This window comes from Pleurodeles waltl, chromosome 6 (assembly GCF_031143425.1).
Source record: "Pleurodeles waltl isolate 20211129_DDA chromosome 6, aPleWal1.hap1.20221129, whole genome shotgun sequence".
NCBI classification, from domain to species: Eukaryota; Metazoa; Chordata; class Amphibia; order Caudata; family Salamandridae; genus Pleurodeles; species Pleurodeles waltl.
The window spans coordinates 1,076,931,760-1,076,950,571 of NC_090445.1; the positions used below are offsets into that span (position 1 = coordinate 1,076,931,760).

An 18,812-nucleotide genomic window follows, 5' to 3' on the forward strand; every position below is an offset into this window, starting at 1 on the left:
CCTCATGTTTAAAGCACATTCCAGTTGGCAAATTTGAGAAACTTAGAGACAGTTATATCCATTAGGTGTGGGAGTTGCCCTTCAAGTACAGATGTTTCAATGGAATTATTGAGGTCTTTCTCAGTGGTAGCGAATGCAAGACTTCTGTAAGCCAGTTGATGATTTGTAAGCAGCTGTCCTTGCACAGAGCACGTAATGCTTCAGCAGCAAACTTAGCCTGTTAGCTGAAATGGGTTCCTGTCCTTTTGATTTACCCGGCTTTCCAGGTGCTATGAAATGTTGTCAATGGACACACAACTCTCTCACCAATGCGGACACATTCCTGTCTGTTGCAATCAATACAACTTGGCAGCCAAATTCATGTTGGTAGTCACAGATTAGCATACATGCACATTTGTGAAGGACTAAGGACTCGGGTCCACCTGCTACTTACTAGAAGTTTGCTGGACAAACTGCTTTCGGACTTGTGTCAAATAAGGACTGATGCCACTGTAAACGGAATACCAATACTTTTGGTGCAAATGCACATTCTAATATTGTCAAAGCACCAACTTACCAATGTCGACTATGATATATCGGCTGCATTTTTATTGCACTGTTTGCTGCAGTGAATAGTAATGGAGCATACATTCACTACACACATTTATGACATACCATCCCAACTGCCCCAGTCATGACATGGGGCATGTTTTGTGAAACTGTCCCTCATGTCATTGTAAAAATTCTGGCAATCCCTTTGTTAGTATGCAGCCATGTGTCTGCCCACAACAGTACTTGCCTTGTGAGGAGGAATATAGTGTCATCCTTCAGCATAGAGCAATATACCACACACAGCGGCAAACACTGTCTGATTAACTTGCATCTCCAGAAATCCTCTTTGGCTTTGGATGTGTGTCAACCTTAATGTTCATGGTATACAGCATAGCTGGAAAGTAAAGAGGTCACAACATACCAATATCTACAGACAAGGACTTACCCCCTTGTTGCTACCTCTGGGCCCACACCTGCCCATCAAGCTCTCGGTAAGCCACTGCAAGGATAAGGGCTATTAGGGGGATCAGGGTACGGTGCACCTGCCTGGATCACTGGGAGGAATGCCTGACTTGGCTCTCAGCAGCCAGACGCAGGCCCTGCCACCTCTTCTGACAGTGCATGCTTTACAGTTTGTGGACACCCAGGGTCTGCACCTTCTTTTTGATGGCCTTCCACATCTTTCGCTTCTGATGGACGTTGACCTGTATGGATGACATAATAGAACAAGAAAAGAAAATTCAGTGTTTCTGTTGGCAGTACTGCTGTGACATTACATTTTGGATATTCACACGTACATTCACCAAACAGTTACTAGATTTTGTTCCCAGCAAAATTTTAAAGGTAGATCAGAAATACTGATTTGCAGTGATATCATGTGCACCTTCAGTACTAGCTAGCGTCTCATGTTACCTAACCAGGCCTACATCATCATCTTTGCAAGCTATCTTGTAAGAGCCACCCCTGATTACTCACAATTGTTGTAAGCTACTAAATGCCAAACCACCTTTACAATCCTTGCACATAATCATACTCACAGCTACACTGCCTTCCTGCCTAACCTCCCAATAGTCAGAACCCATTGCCTGCATTGCATACAGTGACCAAGGGAAAGATAGATGGGCCACAGTGTGTCATTGAAAGCAGAGATTTGTGGGTTGTAAGAACAAGTGTGTGTTGGAATGGGACAGACTGTGATGGATTGTGAGCCAGAATCGTCTAAACTTGCTGCACACAAACTAACTTTACCTATATGTGGCTCCATGACAGGCTTAAACCATCCAGAACAACCTAATACACATTATGTGCTGGAATCCCACGTGACAGAACAGCATCAGACACCTTCAGACATTCTACAACATTGGCTATATGTTGTCAGTCATACACCTGTTACACTGTGTACTGGCCACTGGTTGTCAATGGCCTGCTGTTTGTGTGATGAAATAGGATTTGTGTGTTACGTGGACACACATTGCAGCTTCTGCTTTCAGGTGACTTAACATTGCCATGCTCAAACATTTCAGGCACTGGCAAAAAAACAATCTACCCCAGCTACATCATTCTGTCAACTCCAATCGCAACTAACTCCCATTCCCCAAAATGAAGAAAATAACCTATGCGTCAGAAAGGAAGAGGTTACTCAGTTAAACATTCCCCAATCAGACATTTACATGTCCTCTGGGGTCCTACAGAGCTGGCTGTACAGGGACAGAACCTATCTGGCAAGGAGCTCCAGCTCCTCTGCACTGAAGGCAGGGACCCTGTCACCTGCTTTGCCCGGCATCCTGGCTCCCACAGGTCAGTAACAACAGCAACAAATCGAGGAGGGCTTGATGGCTGCAGTGTTAAGTGGCAAGTGGATGTTTCTTCACAATGCGGTGTACAAGTACACGGCGGATGCGATCCATGACTGAAAAAGACACAGCCGTTGGCTTTCGTGCGTAGCTGTCACACATGTTAACCTCTGAAGGGGCCCATCGCGGAGGCTACCACCTCATGCTTCAGTGATAGTTTGCCTATTTTATTTTATACCATCACATATTCCCTTTCCTACATGATGTCAAGTTTGTGGAGTGTATAGCTCTGAATGGCACATACTATTGGGGTAAGGCCTGGTTTTGAAACCCAGATTTAATTTCTACAAGGACTTGTTGCCAAAATATGCATTCTCCAAATACATTATGAGTTGAGTTTGTTTTCTTTGAATAAATTGGTTAACACTTTACCTCTTTGTTGTTTCAACAATCTTTTGGCAAATTAATGTTCAAAAGACTTGACAACATGATGGTGGAAGAGGGACATGAAAAATGAAAGGCCATAAATAATCCAACAAGAGTCTCTGTCCACAACATTTATTATCATGACACAAAAAAGAGTAAGGTGAATCATAAAAGATGAAATAAACAAAAAAGAGTCTATTGTGGTGGGTGGAAACATGGTAGTAGAGCCAAAAACAGTTTGGAGTCCAATGTCCAAAATACAAATGTCCCCAGAAAAAGTAAATGTGTCCATGAAATAGTGCACAGAGTGAATGGTAGACACATACAGGAGGAAATTAGGTTCTGCACCTCTTGGTGGTTGATGTTGGTCTTGCCATCCTCTCCTGCTGGTCTGCCTGACCGACCCCTCCAGGGAAGGAGGGGGTACAGGTGCAGGGACTGGGGTGGTAGGAGCAGGCTCCTCATATAGCAGGGTCTTGGGACTGTTGTACTGATCCCAGGACTTGGTCAGTGGTGGTCTGGTTCACAGAAACCCCAGAGGCCACACTCGACTGGCCCACAGATTCCCTCTAAGATTCCTACCCCCACTGGTCTGTGCCCTTGAGGAAGTGTGCCCCATCCCACTGGGTCCTGGCAGAACTGGAGGCTGTGTTGGTGGTGTCTCAACAGCAGCCAGGACTGGGGGGATGTGGAGGTGGGGGGGCACAGGATTGGTGTGTACCTCATTGGTGCTCAGGAAGTGGTGGTTTTCTTATGCTGAGATGTTACAGCTGTGGTGGGAAGTGTAGGTGTGGGCTGAGTTTGACTCACTGGAGCTGTCTGGCCAGTCAGACCAGATGGACCAGCTGGCTCCTGATCATCCCAACTTGCATTACTGGAGTCCTCACTTTGCTCATGGCCTTCAGTGGAGGTGTCTTGTCTGGGAGACGGTAGTCCACTAGGCCGGGTTGTAATTTGGCATTTAATGTGTCGTTGTCTACAAACGGGCCAACCTAGAAAAGTAGAAACAGAGTAATAGACTGATTAGGCTTATGTTCTATTTCTATTATTTTACACATGCAGCCTGATTTACACATATGACAACTCCAGTGCTGATGTTGCAGAGATGTCCTGAAATGCAAAACTTATTTCAGAATTGTACTCGACATGTAGCAGACCTTAAACCCAACACAGTGGTGAGTAGATTGAAGTACAGGACCATTCCAAGGCCTAGCATTCAAAAACATATTGGATTCAAAGTGGTTCAAATTACAAATATCACTGTATTTGGCCATCATATGGACAGTGTAAATTAACTTGTGTGTGGCTACTACTTCTATCCAGCATGCCAAAACACATTTTAGTAAAACTTGGATTCAATAGACAATGAATTATTTCAGCATTTTCATCAATTGTATGTCACTATGAGCAGGTGTCAACAAGATTGTGATATACAAGAAGTGACATTTTAATCCATACCATGGCATGGTGACTGACAGATGCACTAGTTTTTTTAAATATGTGTACATATGGAAATAAAGGGCGGTGGAACAACATTGCATGGCACTGTTGTTTTTCAGATCCCAAAACGCAGTGCCATGGTATTTGTAGTCAGCTGTTGACACCATAGACAATACTTGATTGAAAAGTAAGTTACACATATCACTTCCAGTGATTGTATTGGAGATGAACACATATTGCAACATATACATACTTATGGATATGATGTAACAAAGACAAAATACAACTTAGAAAAACTAAGCTTTCCTGTGTAAATGGATGTTGTTTTGGACCTGTTTTAGAAGCCCAACAACATATGTTGATAGAAAGTAATGGGCACAGCTAATGCAAGAGATGATCCATGGGGAACTACACACTATTTGACTACACGTATTGTACATTGTTAAAACGAGAGCTACAATCATGCTGCTAGTGATAGGTATGACCCAATATAGTTTACGTAGTCAAACTTAGCTATTTCTGTTTTGCTAAGGGCATTGCATTATTCTAAACATCTAACTTAAGGGCAGGACTCCATTAGTTATTAGTGAGACATACATAGGTGTAACCAGTCTCCACTTCACCAGAGATTCCTGTCAAGCCTTCAGGATGTAGGATCTGCAAGACCTTCTCCTAACAGGGAAAGTGATGCAATGGGGGTCTGCGAGAACCACCGTCCGTCCTCTCGGCCTCCAGGTGATGCCTGGCGGCCAATGAACACACTTCCATCCGCAGGCCATTCCACCTCTTCCTAATCTCCTCCTGTGTGTGCAGATTGCTAACTACAACATTCATTCTGTCAACTATTCTGGACCACTTTTGCCTCTTCTGGGATATGGTAGCATTTTGGACTTGTGCTCCAAACAATTGCGGCTCTACTCTTATGATTTAATCCACTGTGACAGACAACTCTCCCTTTGAAAAATGGGTATTTCTCCTTCCGGCCATAGTGAATTATGGACAAGAAATAAACTAGTGCCCAAAATAGGAGGGAAACACAATTTAATATGGTTTTAACAAAAGAAAATACAGTGGGAGAATACAACTTTTAAAACTGTCTCCTGTGTGGCAATTCCTGCATCCAAATGGTGTTTTGCAGTGTGATGACAAAGGATCATGGTCTTTGGCTTAGCTGCAATACTTCTGAATATAGTGGCCAGTAGATTGCCGATGTGACGGTCTTTTCAGGCCTGCCACAGATGTATCTTGGTGGTGCAACCGCCAATATCTAAATTGGGCCCTATGTTTTCTTCCCTCGTCACGCACCACTGCCTGGTTCCCAACTGCCTCACCCTCACCAGATCATTACAGGCCAATCACTGGCACAGGCAGTAAAAGAGCAGGCGTCGTCCTCCACTCAACGAAACTGTCTCACAACCAGCCAGTCCCGCAGTCCAGGAGCCGGCTGCTACAGGGCCGCTCAATCGGTACACCGCCACAGAAGGGGGGGGCACCTCCCCAGGGCAAGCCCAGCGAAAGTTCCCCGCCACCTTCGCATGTTCAGCACAGCTCAGTCCATCACCAGCAGCCCAAGCGTCCTCCTCAGTTGCTCAAGGACCAACACCCTGCAAAATTAATTTCACTATGATGCACCCCCAGGCCTGCGGGAAGGGGCACCTCCAGCTTCATGCAGGGGGGGGAAGGGGGTCAGGAGGGGCAAGGCTCCTGAACACCACTGAGTCCAAATCCTGAAGGCCCCCCGACTGGGTCACTCCCCTCAGACTGCGCCTCACTTGCTTTGCAGGCAGCCAATTTGACTGCTTCTCAAGATGCGCCTGCGATCGCGGCCGCCATCTTGGGGTCAGGTGCGATCGCGGCACCTTATTCCGGTTGCTGGTGCTCTCCTCCCCCCCCTCCGCTCCAGGGGGGCTCCAGGACCCGACTGCCGGCCTTGCAGTCAGTTGATTTGACGGCCTATTCAAGCCGCGTCCCCGATCGCGGCATCCATCTTGGGGTCAGACGCTCACCTCATGCGGCTCCTCACTCCGGCTGCCGGTGCACGCCTCACCCTCCCCTCAGCTTCAGGGGGCTCCAGGACCCGTCTGCCGGGTTCGCGGGGACCCAGGGCGGTAGGTTCATGAAGGATTTCGAGTCCGGGTCCGGGAGCACTCCTCTAGTGCTGCCGGTCAGCTATCTTGCCGTCCACGCCCCCCCAAAGAGCTGTTCAATTGAATTGCAAAATTTTGTTTTTGACATGCAAGCCGTAATCTGTCTCAGTAGAGGCTGGCAGGCCAAATCATGGTGAATAAACAATTCGGCCCTTGAACACAATCCCACTGGGTGCTCAATTCTTAATTCCAGCTCATACTGATTGATTTCTTGTAGTAGGGAAGGTTCCAGTTCCAATAACATTTTGAGACTACCTCAGTGCCTGCATGCAATGCTTCTGCCAGGTCCGTTGACTAGTGGTATTCACATCAACCCCATTTACTATGATTGTATGAGAAAAATATAGGAAGCACCCCACGAGCTACTTGGCTGTTACTCATCAACTTGCGCACTTTCTCATCATTGGCAGCTTTCCTATAACATTGGCATCATTGGCAGCTTTCCTATAACATGGAGGAACCGACACTCGGATTGAATCAAAAAGTGCTGCTTGTGTGTATTCTTATAATGTGTAAACTTCAACCCACTTATCAGCTTCCAATAAGTCCTCATAAAGGAAGAGGTACTGTACTCTCCTCACAAACATTTTAAAAATGAGTTGCATGTGGCATCTAGCGTTTGTATTTATTCCATGCCTATACACATGAGTAAAACCAAATGCCATTTTAAGACCATTTGAATGTGAACTGCTGACATGTTTCATTGCCAAACACTACTTACTGGCAATTTCATTGGGACACAATGACCAGTGATCACCCAATTGTGCACCAGAACTATATTAACCCCTTCGCTGCCAGGCCTTTTCCCCCTCCTGTGCCAGGCCTTTTTTTGCCTATTTGGAATAGTTCTCGCTTAGGCCCTCATAACTTTTTGTCCATATTAGCTACCCATGCCAAATTTGCATCCTTTTTTTTCCAACATCCTAGGGATTCTAGAGGTACCCAGACTTTGTGGGTTCCCCTGGAGGCCAAGAAATTAGCAAAAATACAGTGAAAATTTAGTTTTTTAAAAATAAATGGGAAAAAAGGGCTGCAGAAGAAGGCTTGTGTTTTTCCCCTGAAAATGCCATCAACAAATGGTTTGCGGTGCTAAAATCACCAGCTTCCCAGCTTTCAGGAACAGGCAGACTTGAATCAGAAAACCCAATTTTCAAACACAATTTTGGCATTTTACTAGGACATACCCCATTTTTACGATTTTTTGTGCTTTCAGCCTCCTTCCAGTCAGTGACAGAAATTGGTATGAAACCAATGCTGGATCCCAGAAACATAAACATTTCTGAAAAGTAGACAAAATTCTGCATTCAGCAATGGGTAATTTGTGTAGATCCTACAAGGGTTTCCCGCAGAAATAACAACTGAAATAAAAAAAGATTGAAATTGATGTAAAAAAACTGCTATTTTTCTCTACGTTTTGCTCTGTAACTTTTTCCTGCAATGTCAGATTTTTGAAAGCAGTATACTGTTACGTCCGTTGGACTCTTTTGGTTGCGGGGATATATAGGGCTTGCAGGTCCATCAAGAACCCTAGGCACCCAGAGCCAATAAATGAGCTGCACCTTGCAGTGGGTTTTCATTCTATACCGGGTATAGAGCAATTCATTTGCTGAAATATAAAGAGTCAAAAATAGGTATCAAGAAAACCTTTGTATTTCCAAAATGGGCACAAGATAAGGTGCTGAGGAGCAGTGGTTATTTGCACATCTCTGAATTCTGGGGTGCCCATACTAGCATGTGAATTACAGGGCATTTCTCAAATAGATGTCTTTTTTACACACTGTCTTATATTTGGAAGGAAAAAATGTAGAGAAAGACAAGGGGCAATAACACTTGGTTTGCTATTCTATGTTCCCCTAAGTCTCCTGATAAAAATGGTACCTCACTTGTGTGGGTAGGCCTAGCGCCCACGAAAGGAAATGGTCCAAAACACAACGTGGACACATCCCCTTTTTTTACAGAAAACAGAGGTGTTTTTTGCAAAGTGCCTACCTGTGGATTTTGGCCTCTAGCTCAGCCGCCACCTAGGGAAACCTACCAAACCTGTGCATTTTCGAAAACTAGAGACCTAGGGGAATCCAGGATGGGGTGCCTTGTCGAGCTCTCACCAGGTTCTGTTACCCAAAATCCTTTGCAAATCTCAAAATGTAGCTAAAAAAAACACTTTTTCCTCACATTTCGGTGACAGAAAGTTCTGGAATCTGAGAGGAGCCACAAATTTCCTTCCACCCAGCACTCCCCCAAGTCTCCCGATAAAAAAGGTACCTCACTTGTGTGGGTAGGCCTAGTGCCCGCGACAGGAAATGCCCCAAAACACAAAGTAGACACATCACATTTTCTCAAAGAAAACAGAGGTGCTTTTTGTAAAGTGCCTACCTGTGGATTTTGGCCTCTAGCTCAGCCGCCACCTAGGGAAACCTACCTAACCTGTGCATTTTTTAAAACTAGAGACCTAGGGGAATCCAAGATGGGGTGACATTTGGGGCTCTGACCAGGTTCTGTTACCCAGAATCCTTTGCAAACCTCAAAATTTGGCTAAAAAAACACATTTTCCTCACATTTCGGTGACAGAAAGTTCTGGAATCTGAGAGGAGCCGCAAATTTCTTTCCACACAGCGTTCCCCAAGTCTCCCGATAAAAATGGTACCTCACTTGTGTAGGTGGGCCAAGTGTTTGTGACAGGGAAGACCCAAAAACACGTCGAAATTGAGGGGGAACCAAAGTGGGTCCAAAAGGGCAGTTTGAAAAAAAACATTTTTAGGCTGACAAGTACAGCAGAAATTTTATCGGTATAGATGAAACAATGCTGGGTGGTAGGAATTTTGTGGATTACTGCTGATTCCGGAAGGTTCCATCACAAAAATGTGGGAAAAATGTGTGCTTTCCAGCAAAGTTGCAGGTTTGCAGGGCATTTTGGGTAAGGAAATGGTGCGGGGTGCATGTGAAGCACACCACCCTGGAATCAACTAGATGTTTAGCTTTCAGATGTGTCTATGTCTTGTGGATTTTTCAACATGGCAGCGTCCCAAAAGTAAAAAAAAAAGAGCAGCCCTCACCATTCCAAGTGGGACGATTCTGAGAGTTACCAAGCTCTCATGGCCCAAATGTAAAACAAAAAACAAAAATAATCAAATGTCCTCTTCCTTGCCAGGGGATAAGATGTTTTAGGTGCGGGGAGAGCTGAAAGACTGTTCGGGTGGGGGCATAACCAGGCCCATACTGGTTGGTAGCCACCACCCCACTATTTTTTTTATTTATTTTTATTCCCTGGCATCTAGTAGACTTTCTGTCCCCCCGGGTTGTGGATCGGGGGTAATTGCTCAATCTGCCCACTGGTGGGCAGAACAACTGTAGGAAAGTACCATCATGCCTTGCATGTTACCCCCATATTTCACTGTATATATGTTGTTTTAGTCTATGTGTCACTGGGACCCTGCCAGGCAGGGCCCCAGTGCTCATCAGTACGTGCCCTGTATGTGTTCCCTGTGTGATGCCTAACTGTCTCACTGAGGCTCTGCTAACCAGAACCTCAGTGGTTATGCTCTCTCTGATTTCCAAATTTGTCACTAACAGGCTAGTGACTAAATTTACCAATTCACATTGGCATACTGGTACACCCATATAATTCCCTTGTATATGGTACTGCGGTACCCAGGGTATTGGAGTTCCAGGAGATCCCTATGGGCTGCAGCATTTCTTTTGCCACCCATAGGGAGCTCTGACAATCCTTACACAGGCCTGCCAGTGCAGCCTGCGTGAAATAACGTCCACGTTATTTCACAGCCATTTACCACTGCACTTAAGTAACTTATAAGTCACCTATATGTCTAACCTGGTGAAGGTTGGGTGCAAGGTTACTTAGTGTGTGGGCACCCTGGCACTAGCCAAGGTGCCCCCACATCGTTCAGGGCAAATTCCCCGGACTTTGTGAGTGCGGGGTCACCATTACACGCGTGCACTATACATAGGTCACTACCTATGTATAGTGTCACAATGGTAACTCCGAACATGGCCATGTAACATGTCTAAGATCATGGAATTGTCACCCCAATGCCATTCTGGTATTGGGGGGACAATTCCATGATCCCCGGGTCTCTAGCACAGAACCCGGGTACTGCCAAACTGCCTTTCTAGGGTCTCCACTGCAGCTGCTGCCAACCCCTCAGACAGGTTTCTGCCCTCCTGGGGTCCAAGCAGCCGTGGCCCAGGAAGACAGAACAAAGGATTTCCTCTGAGAGAGGGTGTTACACCCTCTCCCTTTGGAAATAGGTGTGAAGGGCTGGGGAGGAGTAGCCTCCCCCAGCCTCTGGAAATGCTTTGATGGGCACAGATGGTGCCCAAATCTGCATAAGCCAGTCTACACCGGTTCAGGGATCCCCAGCCCTGCTCTGGCACAAAACTGGACAAAGGAAAGGGGAGTGACCACTCCCCTGACCAGTACCTCCCAGGGGAGGTGCCCAGAGCTCCTCCAGTGTGTCCCAGACCTCTGCCATCTTGGAAACAGAGGTGTTGGGGGCACACTGGACTGCTCTGAGTGGCCAGTGCCAGCAGGTGACGTCAGAGGCTCCTTCTGATAGGCTCTTACCTCTCTTTGTAGCCAATCCTCCTTCCTTGGTAGCCAAACCTCCTTTTCTGGCTATTTAGGATCTCTGCTTTGGGGAATTCTTTAGATAACGAATGCAAGAGCTCACCAGAGTTCCTCTGCATCTCCCTCTTCACCTTCTACCAAAGGATCGACCACTGACTTCTCCAGGACGGCTGCAAAACCACAACAAAGTAGCAAGACGACTACCATCAACATTGTAGCGCCTAACTCGACTGTTTCCAGGTGGTGCATGCTCTGGGGGAAGCCTGCCTTCACCCTGCACCAGAAGCTCCGAAGAAATCTCCAGTGGGTCGACGGAATCTTCCCCCCGCTAACACAGGCACCAAAAGACTGCAACACTGGTCCTCTGGGTCCCCTCTCATCCTGACGAGCGTGGTCCCTGGAACACAGCAACTCTGTCCAAGTGACTCCCACAGTCCAGTGACTCTTCAGTCCAAGTTTGGTGGAGGTAAGTCCTTGCCTCCCCACACTAGACTGCAAAGCTGTGTACCGCATGATTTGCAGCTGCTCCGGCTCCTGTGCACTCTTCCAGGATTTCCTTCGTGCACAGCCAAGCCTGGGTCCCCAGCACTCCGTCCTGCAGTGCACAACCTTCTGAGTTGTCCTCCGGCGTTGTGGGACTCCCTTTTGTGACTTTGTGTGGACTCTGTTTCACTTTTCTTCTAAGTGCCTGTTGGGGTACTTCTGCGGGTGCTGCCTGCTTCTGTGAGGGCATTCTGAGTTGCTGAGTGCCCCCTCTGTCTCCTCCTCTTAAGAGGCCACACCCTGGTCCCTCCTGGGCCACAGCAGCACCCAACAACCTCTACTGCGACCCTTGCAGCTAGCAAGGATTGTTTGTGGTCTTTCTGCGTGGGAACACCTCTGCAAGCTTCATCACGAAGTGGGACATCCGTCTTCCAAAGGAGAAGTTCCTAGTCCTCTTCTTTCTTGCAGAACACCAAGCTTCTTCCAACCGGTGGCAGCTTCCTTGCACCTTCAGCTGGCATTTCCTGGGCTCCTGCCCACTCTCGACACTGTCGTGACTATTGGACTTGGTCCCCTTGTCTTACAGGTACTCAGGTCCGGAAATCCGTTGTCAGTGCACTGCTGGTGTTTGTTCTTCCTGCAGAATCCCCCTATCACGACTCCTGTGCTCTCTGGGGGTAGTAGGTGCACTTTACTCCTACTTTTCAGGGTCTTGGGGTGGGCTATTTTTCTAACCCTCACTGTTTTCTTACAGTCCCAATGACCCTCTACAAGCTCACATAGGTCTGGGGTCCATTCGTGGTTCGCATTCCACTTTTGGAGTATATGGTTTGTGTTGCCCCTATACCTATGTGCTCCTTTTGCAACCTATTGTGATTCTACACTGTTTGCATTACTTTTCTTGCTATTACTTACCTAATTTTGGTTTGTGTACATATAACTTGTGTATATATATTACCTTCTTACTGAGGGTACTCACTGAGATACTTTTGGCATATTGTCATAAAAATAAAGTACCTTTATTTTTAGTAACTCTGTGCATTGTGTTCTCTTATGGAATTGTGCATATGATATAAGTGGTATAGCAGGAGCTTTACATGTCTCCTAGTTCAGCCTAAGCTGCTTTGCCATAGCTACCTTCCATCCGTCTAAGCTGCTAGAAACACCTCTTCTACACTAATAAGGGATAACTGGACCTGGCACAAGGTGTAAGTACCTCTGGTACCCACTACAAGCCAGGCCAGCCTCCTACACAACTTTGGCCCCATTTATTTGGGGTGCGGTTATGGCCATACCCCCAACCTCTTATTTTGAAAAAAAAATCTTCCCTGGTCTCTTGTGGGCTTTCTGCCCCCCCTTGTGGGCAGATGGGCCTTCCAAAATAGGCCAGTCTGCCCCCAAGGGGTGCTGTTATAGCCAACAGTAATGTGCCCCCATGGGAGAGACCCTTGCCCAAGGGGCTGCCCCCTCCAAACAAAACACACACATACACACACACACCAATCCATGGTGTCTAGAGGTTTCTGCCCCAAAGGGGGCAGATTGGCCTTACAAAAATAGGCTGATCTTCCCCCAAGGGGGGCAGAAATGGCCTAAATACAATTTGCCCCCCAGGGGAGCGACCCTTGTCTAAGGGGTCGCTCCCCATACATAAAAACATAAAGTAAATAAAAAAATATATATATCCCTGGTGTCTAGAGGTTTCTGCCCCGGGGGCAAATCCGCCTAATTATATTAGGATGATCTGCCTCGGGGGCAGAAAAGGCCTAAAAATATTTCCCCCCCTGGGAGTGGCCCTTGCCAAAGGGGCTGCTCCCCTTATGCGTTAGTATATAAAAAAAAAAAATCCCTGGTGTCCTGTGGTTTCTACCCCCCGAGGGCAGATCGGCTAAATTATATTAGGCCTAATAATAATTTGCCCCCCGGGAGCGACCCTTACCTAAGGGGTCGCTCCCCAAACATAAAAAAATTAAAGTAAACAAAAAAAAAATGATCCCTGTTGTCTAGTGGTTTTCTGCCCCCCCCTAAAAATATTAGACCAATCTGCCCCCGGGGGGCAGAAATGGCCTAGAAATATTTTGCCCCCCGGGGAGCGGTCCTTGCCCAAGGGGCTGCCCCCCTTATTTCAAATAGCCCACAGAAATATATATTCTCTGGTGTCTAATGGTTTCTGCCCCCCCTGGGGGCAGATCGCAAGGCCTATCTGCCCCCGGGGGGGGCAGAAATGGCCTAATAATAATTCCCCCCCCCCGGAGCGACCCTTGCCCAAAGGGTCGCTCCCCAAACATACAAAAAAATAAAATAAAAAAATAACATTTTCCCTGGTGTCTAGTGGATTTCTGCCCCCCCCGGGGGCAGAGCGGCCTAATAATATTAGGCTGATCTGCCCCCGGGGGGGGCAGAAATTACCTCGATATAATTTGCTCCCCCGAAGAGCAGCCCTTCCCCAAGGGGCTGCTCCCCTTACTTCAAATAGCCCTCACAAATATATATTCCCTGGTGTCTAGTGGTTTCTGCCCCCCCGGGGGCAGAAATTGCCTAATAATAATTTGTCCCCCCCGGAGCGACCCTTGCCCAAGGGGTCGCTCCCCAAACATACAAAAAAACAAAAACAAAAATAAAGAACATTTTCCGTGGTGTCTAGTGGATTTCTGGTCCCCACGGGGGCAGAGCGGCCTAATAATATTAGGCCGATCTGCCCCCGGGGGGGGCAGAAATGACCTAGAAATAATTTGCCCCCGAGTAGCAGCCCTTGCCCAAAGGGCTGCTCCCCTTACTTTAAATAGCCCTCAAAAATATATATTCCCTGATGTCTAGTGGGGGGGCAGAAATCACCTTATAATAATTTGCCCCCCCTGGAGCGACCCTTGCCCAAGGGGTCGCTCTCCAAACATACAAAAAAACAAAACAAAAAAATATAACATTTTCCCTGGTGTCTAGTGGATTTCTGCAACCCCCTGTGGGGCAGAAACAGCCAAAAAACAAATTGCCCCCCTGGAGAGCGGCCCTTGCCCAAGGGGCCGCTCTCCTTATTTAGTAAATAAAAACATTAAAAAATCCCTGGTGTCTAGTGGTTTCTGCTCCCCTTGGGGGCAGATTGGCCTAATAAAAATAGGCCCATCTGTCCCTAATGGGGGCAGAAATGGCCTAGAAAAATATTTGCCCCCAGGGGAGCGACCCTTGCCTAAGGGGTCGCTCCCCACAAATAAAAAATAAATAAAAAACTGTCCCTGGTGTCTAGGGGGGTTTCTGTATTAGGCCGATCTGCCCCCAGGGGGGGGCAGAAACAAACAAAAAATAAATTACCCCTCTGGAGAGCGGCCCTTGCCCAAGGGGCCGCTCTCCTTATTTAGTAAATAAAAACATTAAAAAATCCCTGGTGTCTAGTGGTTTCTGCTCCCCTTGGGGGCAGATTGGCCTAATAAAAATAGGCCCATCTGTCCCTAATGGGGGCAGAAATGGCCTAGAAAAATATTTGCCCCCAGGGGAGCGACCCTTGCCTAAGGGGTCGCTCCCCACAAATAAAAAATAAATAAAAAACTGTCCCTGGTGTCTAGGGGGGTTTCTGTATTAGGCCGATCTGCCCCCAGGGGGGGGCAGAAACAAACAAAAAATAAATTACCGCTCTGGAGAGCGGCCCTTGCCCAAGGGGCCGCTCTCCTTATGAAATAAACGGGGAAAAAAAATTACCTGGTGGCTAGTGGCATTTCTGCTGCCCGATCGCGCCCGAGGGAAGGCCTCTGATGACATCATCAGAAGCCACGGGGGGCGGGGGTGGAAGGAAAGCGATTCCCCTTCCATCCCTGCCTAGGCGAGGGGTGTGCCTGGCCATCGGGGGGAGCGCTAGCGCTCCGCCCGGGGGTCCCTAGCAGGAAGAGGTGATCTCGTCCAAGGTACCGGGGAACCAGCGCCTTGGACGAGATCACCTCGTCAGTGGCACGCGTGTGGTTAACAAAAAGAAAAGAAGTAAACATACAACAACAGGTGAGATACATAGTCCACGTGGGTTATCAATACCCCACACATGTCTCACAAATTGTGGTTACAAGAAGAAAGTTGAATATTTACATGATGGCCCCCAGGTGAATGCCTACCAGCAGGTCATAGGCAGAAAATATCTGGAAGTGCAACTGTGGGTACCTGGAAAGAAGTAACAATGAGTAATCCAAACAACACACTTAGGCTTTGATTTATACTTTTTGGTGCAAAACTGCACTAACGCAGTTTTGTACCAAAACGTTTAGCACCGGCTAGCACCATTTCTGTGCACCAGCTGGGCACCATATTTATGGAATGGTGCAAGCCGGTGCAAAGGGCAGGCTAGCGTAAAAAAAAAAATGACGTTAGTTGGGTGGGGCTGGTGGTACGGAAGAAGGGGATTTTGCACCAAAGGTTAGAGTAAAAAAAATAGCTCTAACTGGCCTAGAGTCATTTTCTGACCCAAAACCATCCATACCACATGACTCCTGTCTTAGAAAAGACAGGAGTCATGCCCACCACCCCAACGGCCAGCACAGGAGACCTTGGTCCCCCAGGCATGACCATTGCACCCAGTGCCATGTAGGGGTGCCCATTTCAGGGCCCCCAATGGCACTTTAAAAAATATATATAATACTTACCTGTACTTACCTGGGATGGGGTCCCCCATCCTCTGCTGTCCCTTTGGTGTGGGTGTGGGTGTCCCTGGGGCCTGGGAAGGGCACCTGTGGGCTTATTCCATAGTTTCCACCATGGAAATAGGCCCACAGGTCCCCTAACGCCTGCCCTGACCCAGGTGTTAAAAAATGGTGCCAAGCAAGCTTTGCACCATTTTTTTACCCCTACCTCTGTTCCTTGTGTATAAACTGTATACAACCTTCCAAAGTGCCCAATAAAACTGGTGCCCATTCTAGGGCCACATAATACAACCCCCATAGTACTCACCACCGGTGCCGGGCAATAATGAGTAACTCAGACTTGGGTGCGCCGTGACTCAATTTGAAGGCAGGGGAAGTGTCCCTTAACTGTATGCGTGCTAGCTGTTCTTTTCCATCTGTGATAGTAGAGTAATTTTGAATGCATCTTTCAAATATAGAATATCGGAGTAGCTCGTCACCCAGTCTTTGGGCTGTATTAATATTTAGTATCAGCCAATTCCTTATACATTTGTTGGCAATATAGCTTCAGTCTAGATGGAATTTTCTGTGCTCAAAATGACTTTTTGGCTCTATTAGGACCAGAAGACTTGCAGAAGCATTATTGGCACGTAAGCACTCGGTCATTAATGTCCAATAGAGAGCAATTCTTATCTGCTGTTTTTTTTATAGTTAGTTTCTCCATTAAGCCCTAGCTGGGTAGCTTGCTAATAATGGTGTCTGGTAATAGGAAAGGACCTGCCAACGTTTGTTGAATCCTATCTTCATGAAAGCCAGACAATTACTCTCCATCCCACAACCGGATCAATCCAGTCTCCAGAAACCAACAAACCAATCAGGGCCACAAGTCAGACCAGGGTAACCGTGATGCATCAACCCAACTACAGAGAATGAAATTCTTCGTGCAGCCATCCCTTCTTGCAATAGCCAAAATGCACAAAGGATAGTTAACATCCTCTTGCTGTCCACTTCTTCTATTACAATTAAGAACATTAAAAAGCTCTCGTGGCTTAGCTGCTGTCCAAAAGACTCAAGTACAAAAAGAGCTATTGAGGGAAGTGTATATCAAGGGCACTCTCCACACAAAACTTGAATAAATAATACAGTCCCTGAACACAATCACACTGTGTGCTCAATACTTAAGGCAAACCCATACTAATTGATTATTGTTGTAGGGAATGGCCCAGTTCCAACAACGTTTACAGACTACCGCAGTGCCTGTAATGCTTCTGTCAGGTCAGGTGACTAATGGTATTCACATCAACCACATTTATTATGATAGTGTGAAGAATTATATGAAAAAAATGGGATGCGCCCATTGCATAAGCAACCACCACAAGCTACTTGGCTGTTACTCACCAACTAGTGCACTTTATTGACATTGGCAGCTTTCCTATAACACAGGAACTGATGGTCTGATTGAATCACAAAGTGCTGCATGTGTGTACCATTATAATGTGTAAAAGTCAACACACTTAAGAGCCTTTAATAGGTCCCCATAAAGGAAGAGGGACTGTACTCTCCTCTTCACAAATGTATTAAAAATGAGTTACATATGGAATCTAGCGCATACTGATGATTAAAATGAAATGCCACGTTTAGGCCATTTTAATGTGAACGGGTGACGTATTTCATTGCCAAACACTACTTACTGGCAATTTCATCAGGGCAAGAGTACCAGCGATCACCCAATCATGCACCAGAATCGCATTAACAAAAAGAAAAGAAGTGGACATGCAACAAAAGGTAAGATAAATATACATCGTATTCCACACGGGTTATCAATACCCCCCACATGTCTCACAATTTGTGGCTGCAAGAAGGAAAGTGTAATATTTACCAGATGGCCCCTGGGAGCACACCTACTAGTAGGCCATAGGTAAAAAATATCTGGAAGCACAACTGTGGGTGCCTGGAAAAGAGGAACAATGAGTAATCCAAATAACACACACAGTCTGTATTCAAATACTAGTACTCTGTTATGCTAGTATTACCTGACCTCAATCCACGCAAAATATATACCCTTGCCCCAGTAACTCATGTCACATCTGATGGTTATTTCATGAAAACACAAGCAAGCGATGCAGATGGTAAAGTTAATGCCTCTGCTATATGTGTCGGTGTGAGGCCCCCAAATGGGAAGGAAATCCCCAGTTGCACCAGATTCACATGAATATCTTGTGTCTTTTTACAGGCACACAAATCTCCCATGCTTTATATACAGGCACCTCAAATAAATTCAGGTCTCAGGAGTGTCTGAACCCCGCCCACTCAATGTCAACATGACTCTTCACAAGCACAAAATTCCCTTGAACCACCTACTACTCTGCCAGGCCACCAAATGAGGATCTGCCTCAACCCATTAAGAGAACAAGCAGACAAAGAACAAGAATGTATTTAAGGCCATTGTAAACTGGGATTTCTATAAAATCTGCCTGAAGTCTCGTAAATGCCCTCTTCTGATTTGCCAATATGATTTGTAAGGCCACAAGTCCTCCTGCCTTGTTTATTTATCTGACAAATCACACAACAGCGAGACAGATCTTCTGCAACACTTATAAATTTAGGGTCTGACTAGTATTTATTAAAATATATAGGTCTATGTCTGCAACTCTGTGTAGGACTGATTATGAAAATACCTTGCTATGCAATTCATCATCATTGTCAGATAATATATATTTATACTCAGGAGTGATGTAAATGTCCTGATAATTTTTCTCGTAATCCAACCTTTCCCATTTTCTTTTCTTATCGCCCGGGGCATCCTTCTGGG

The 18,812-nt window shown here is 46.4% G+C and overlaps 1 long non-coding RNA gene across 1 annotated transcript; it reads right to left on the minus strand.

Annotated features, from left to right (window-relative positions):
- Window positions 1-982: 982 nt before the first annotated feature.
- Window positions 983-6,364, minus strand: LOC138302082 (uncharacterized). The gene is made up of 3 exons (XR_011205266.1): window positions 6,197-6,364; window positions 3,561-3,742; window positions 983-1,235 (listed from the first exon to the last, which is right to left on the minus strand). It is a non-coding gene; the product is annotated as an uncharacterized lncRNA (long non-coding RNA).
- Window positions 6,365-18,812: the final 12,448 nt, after the last annotated feature.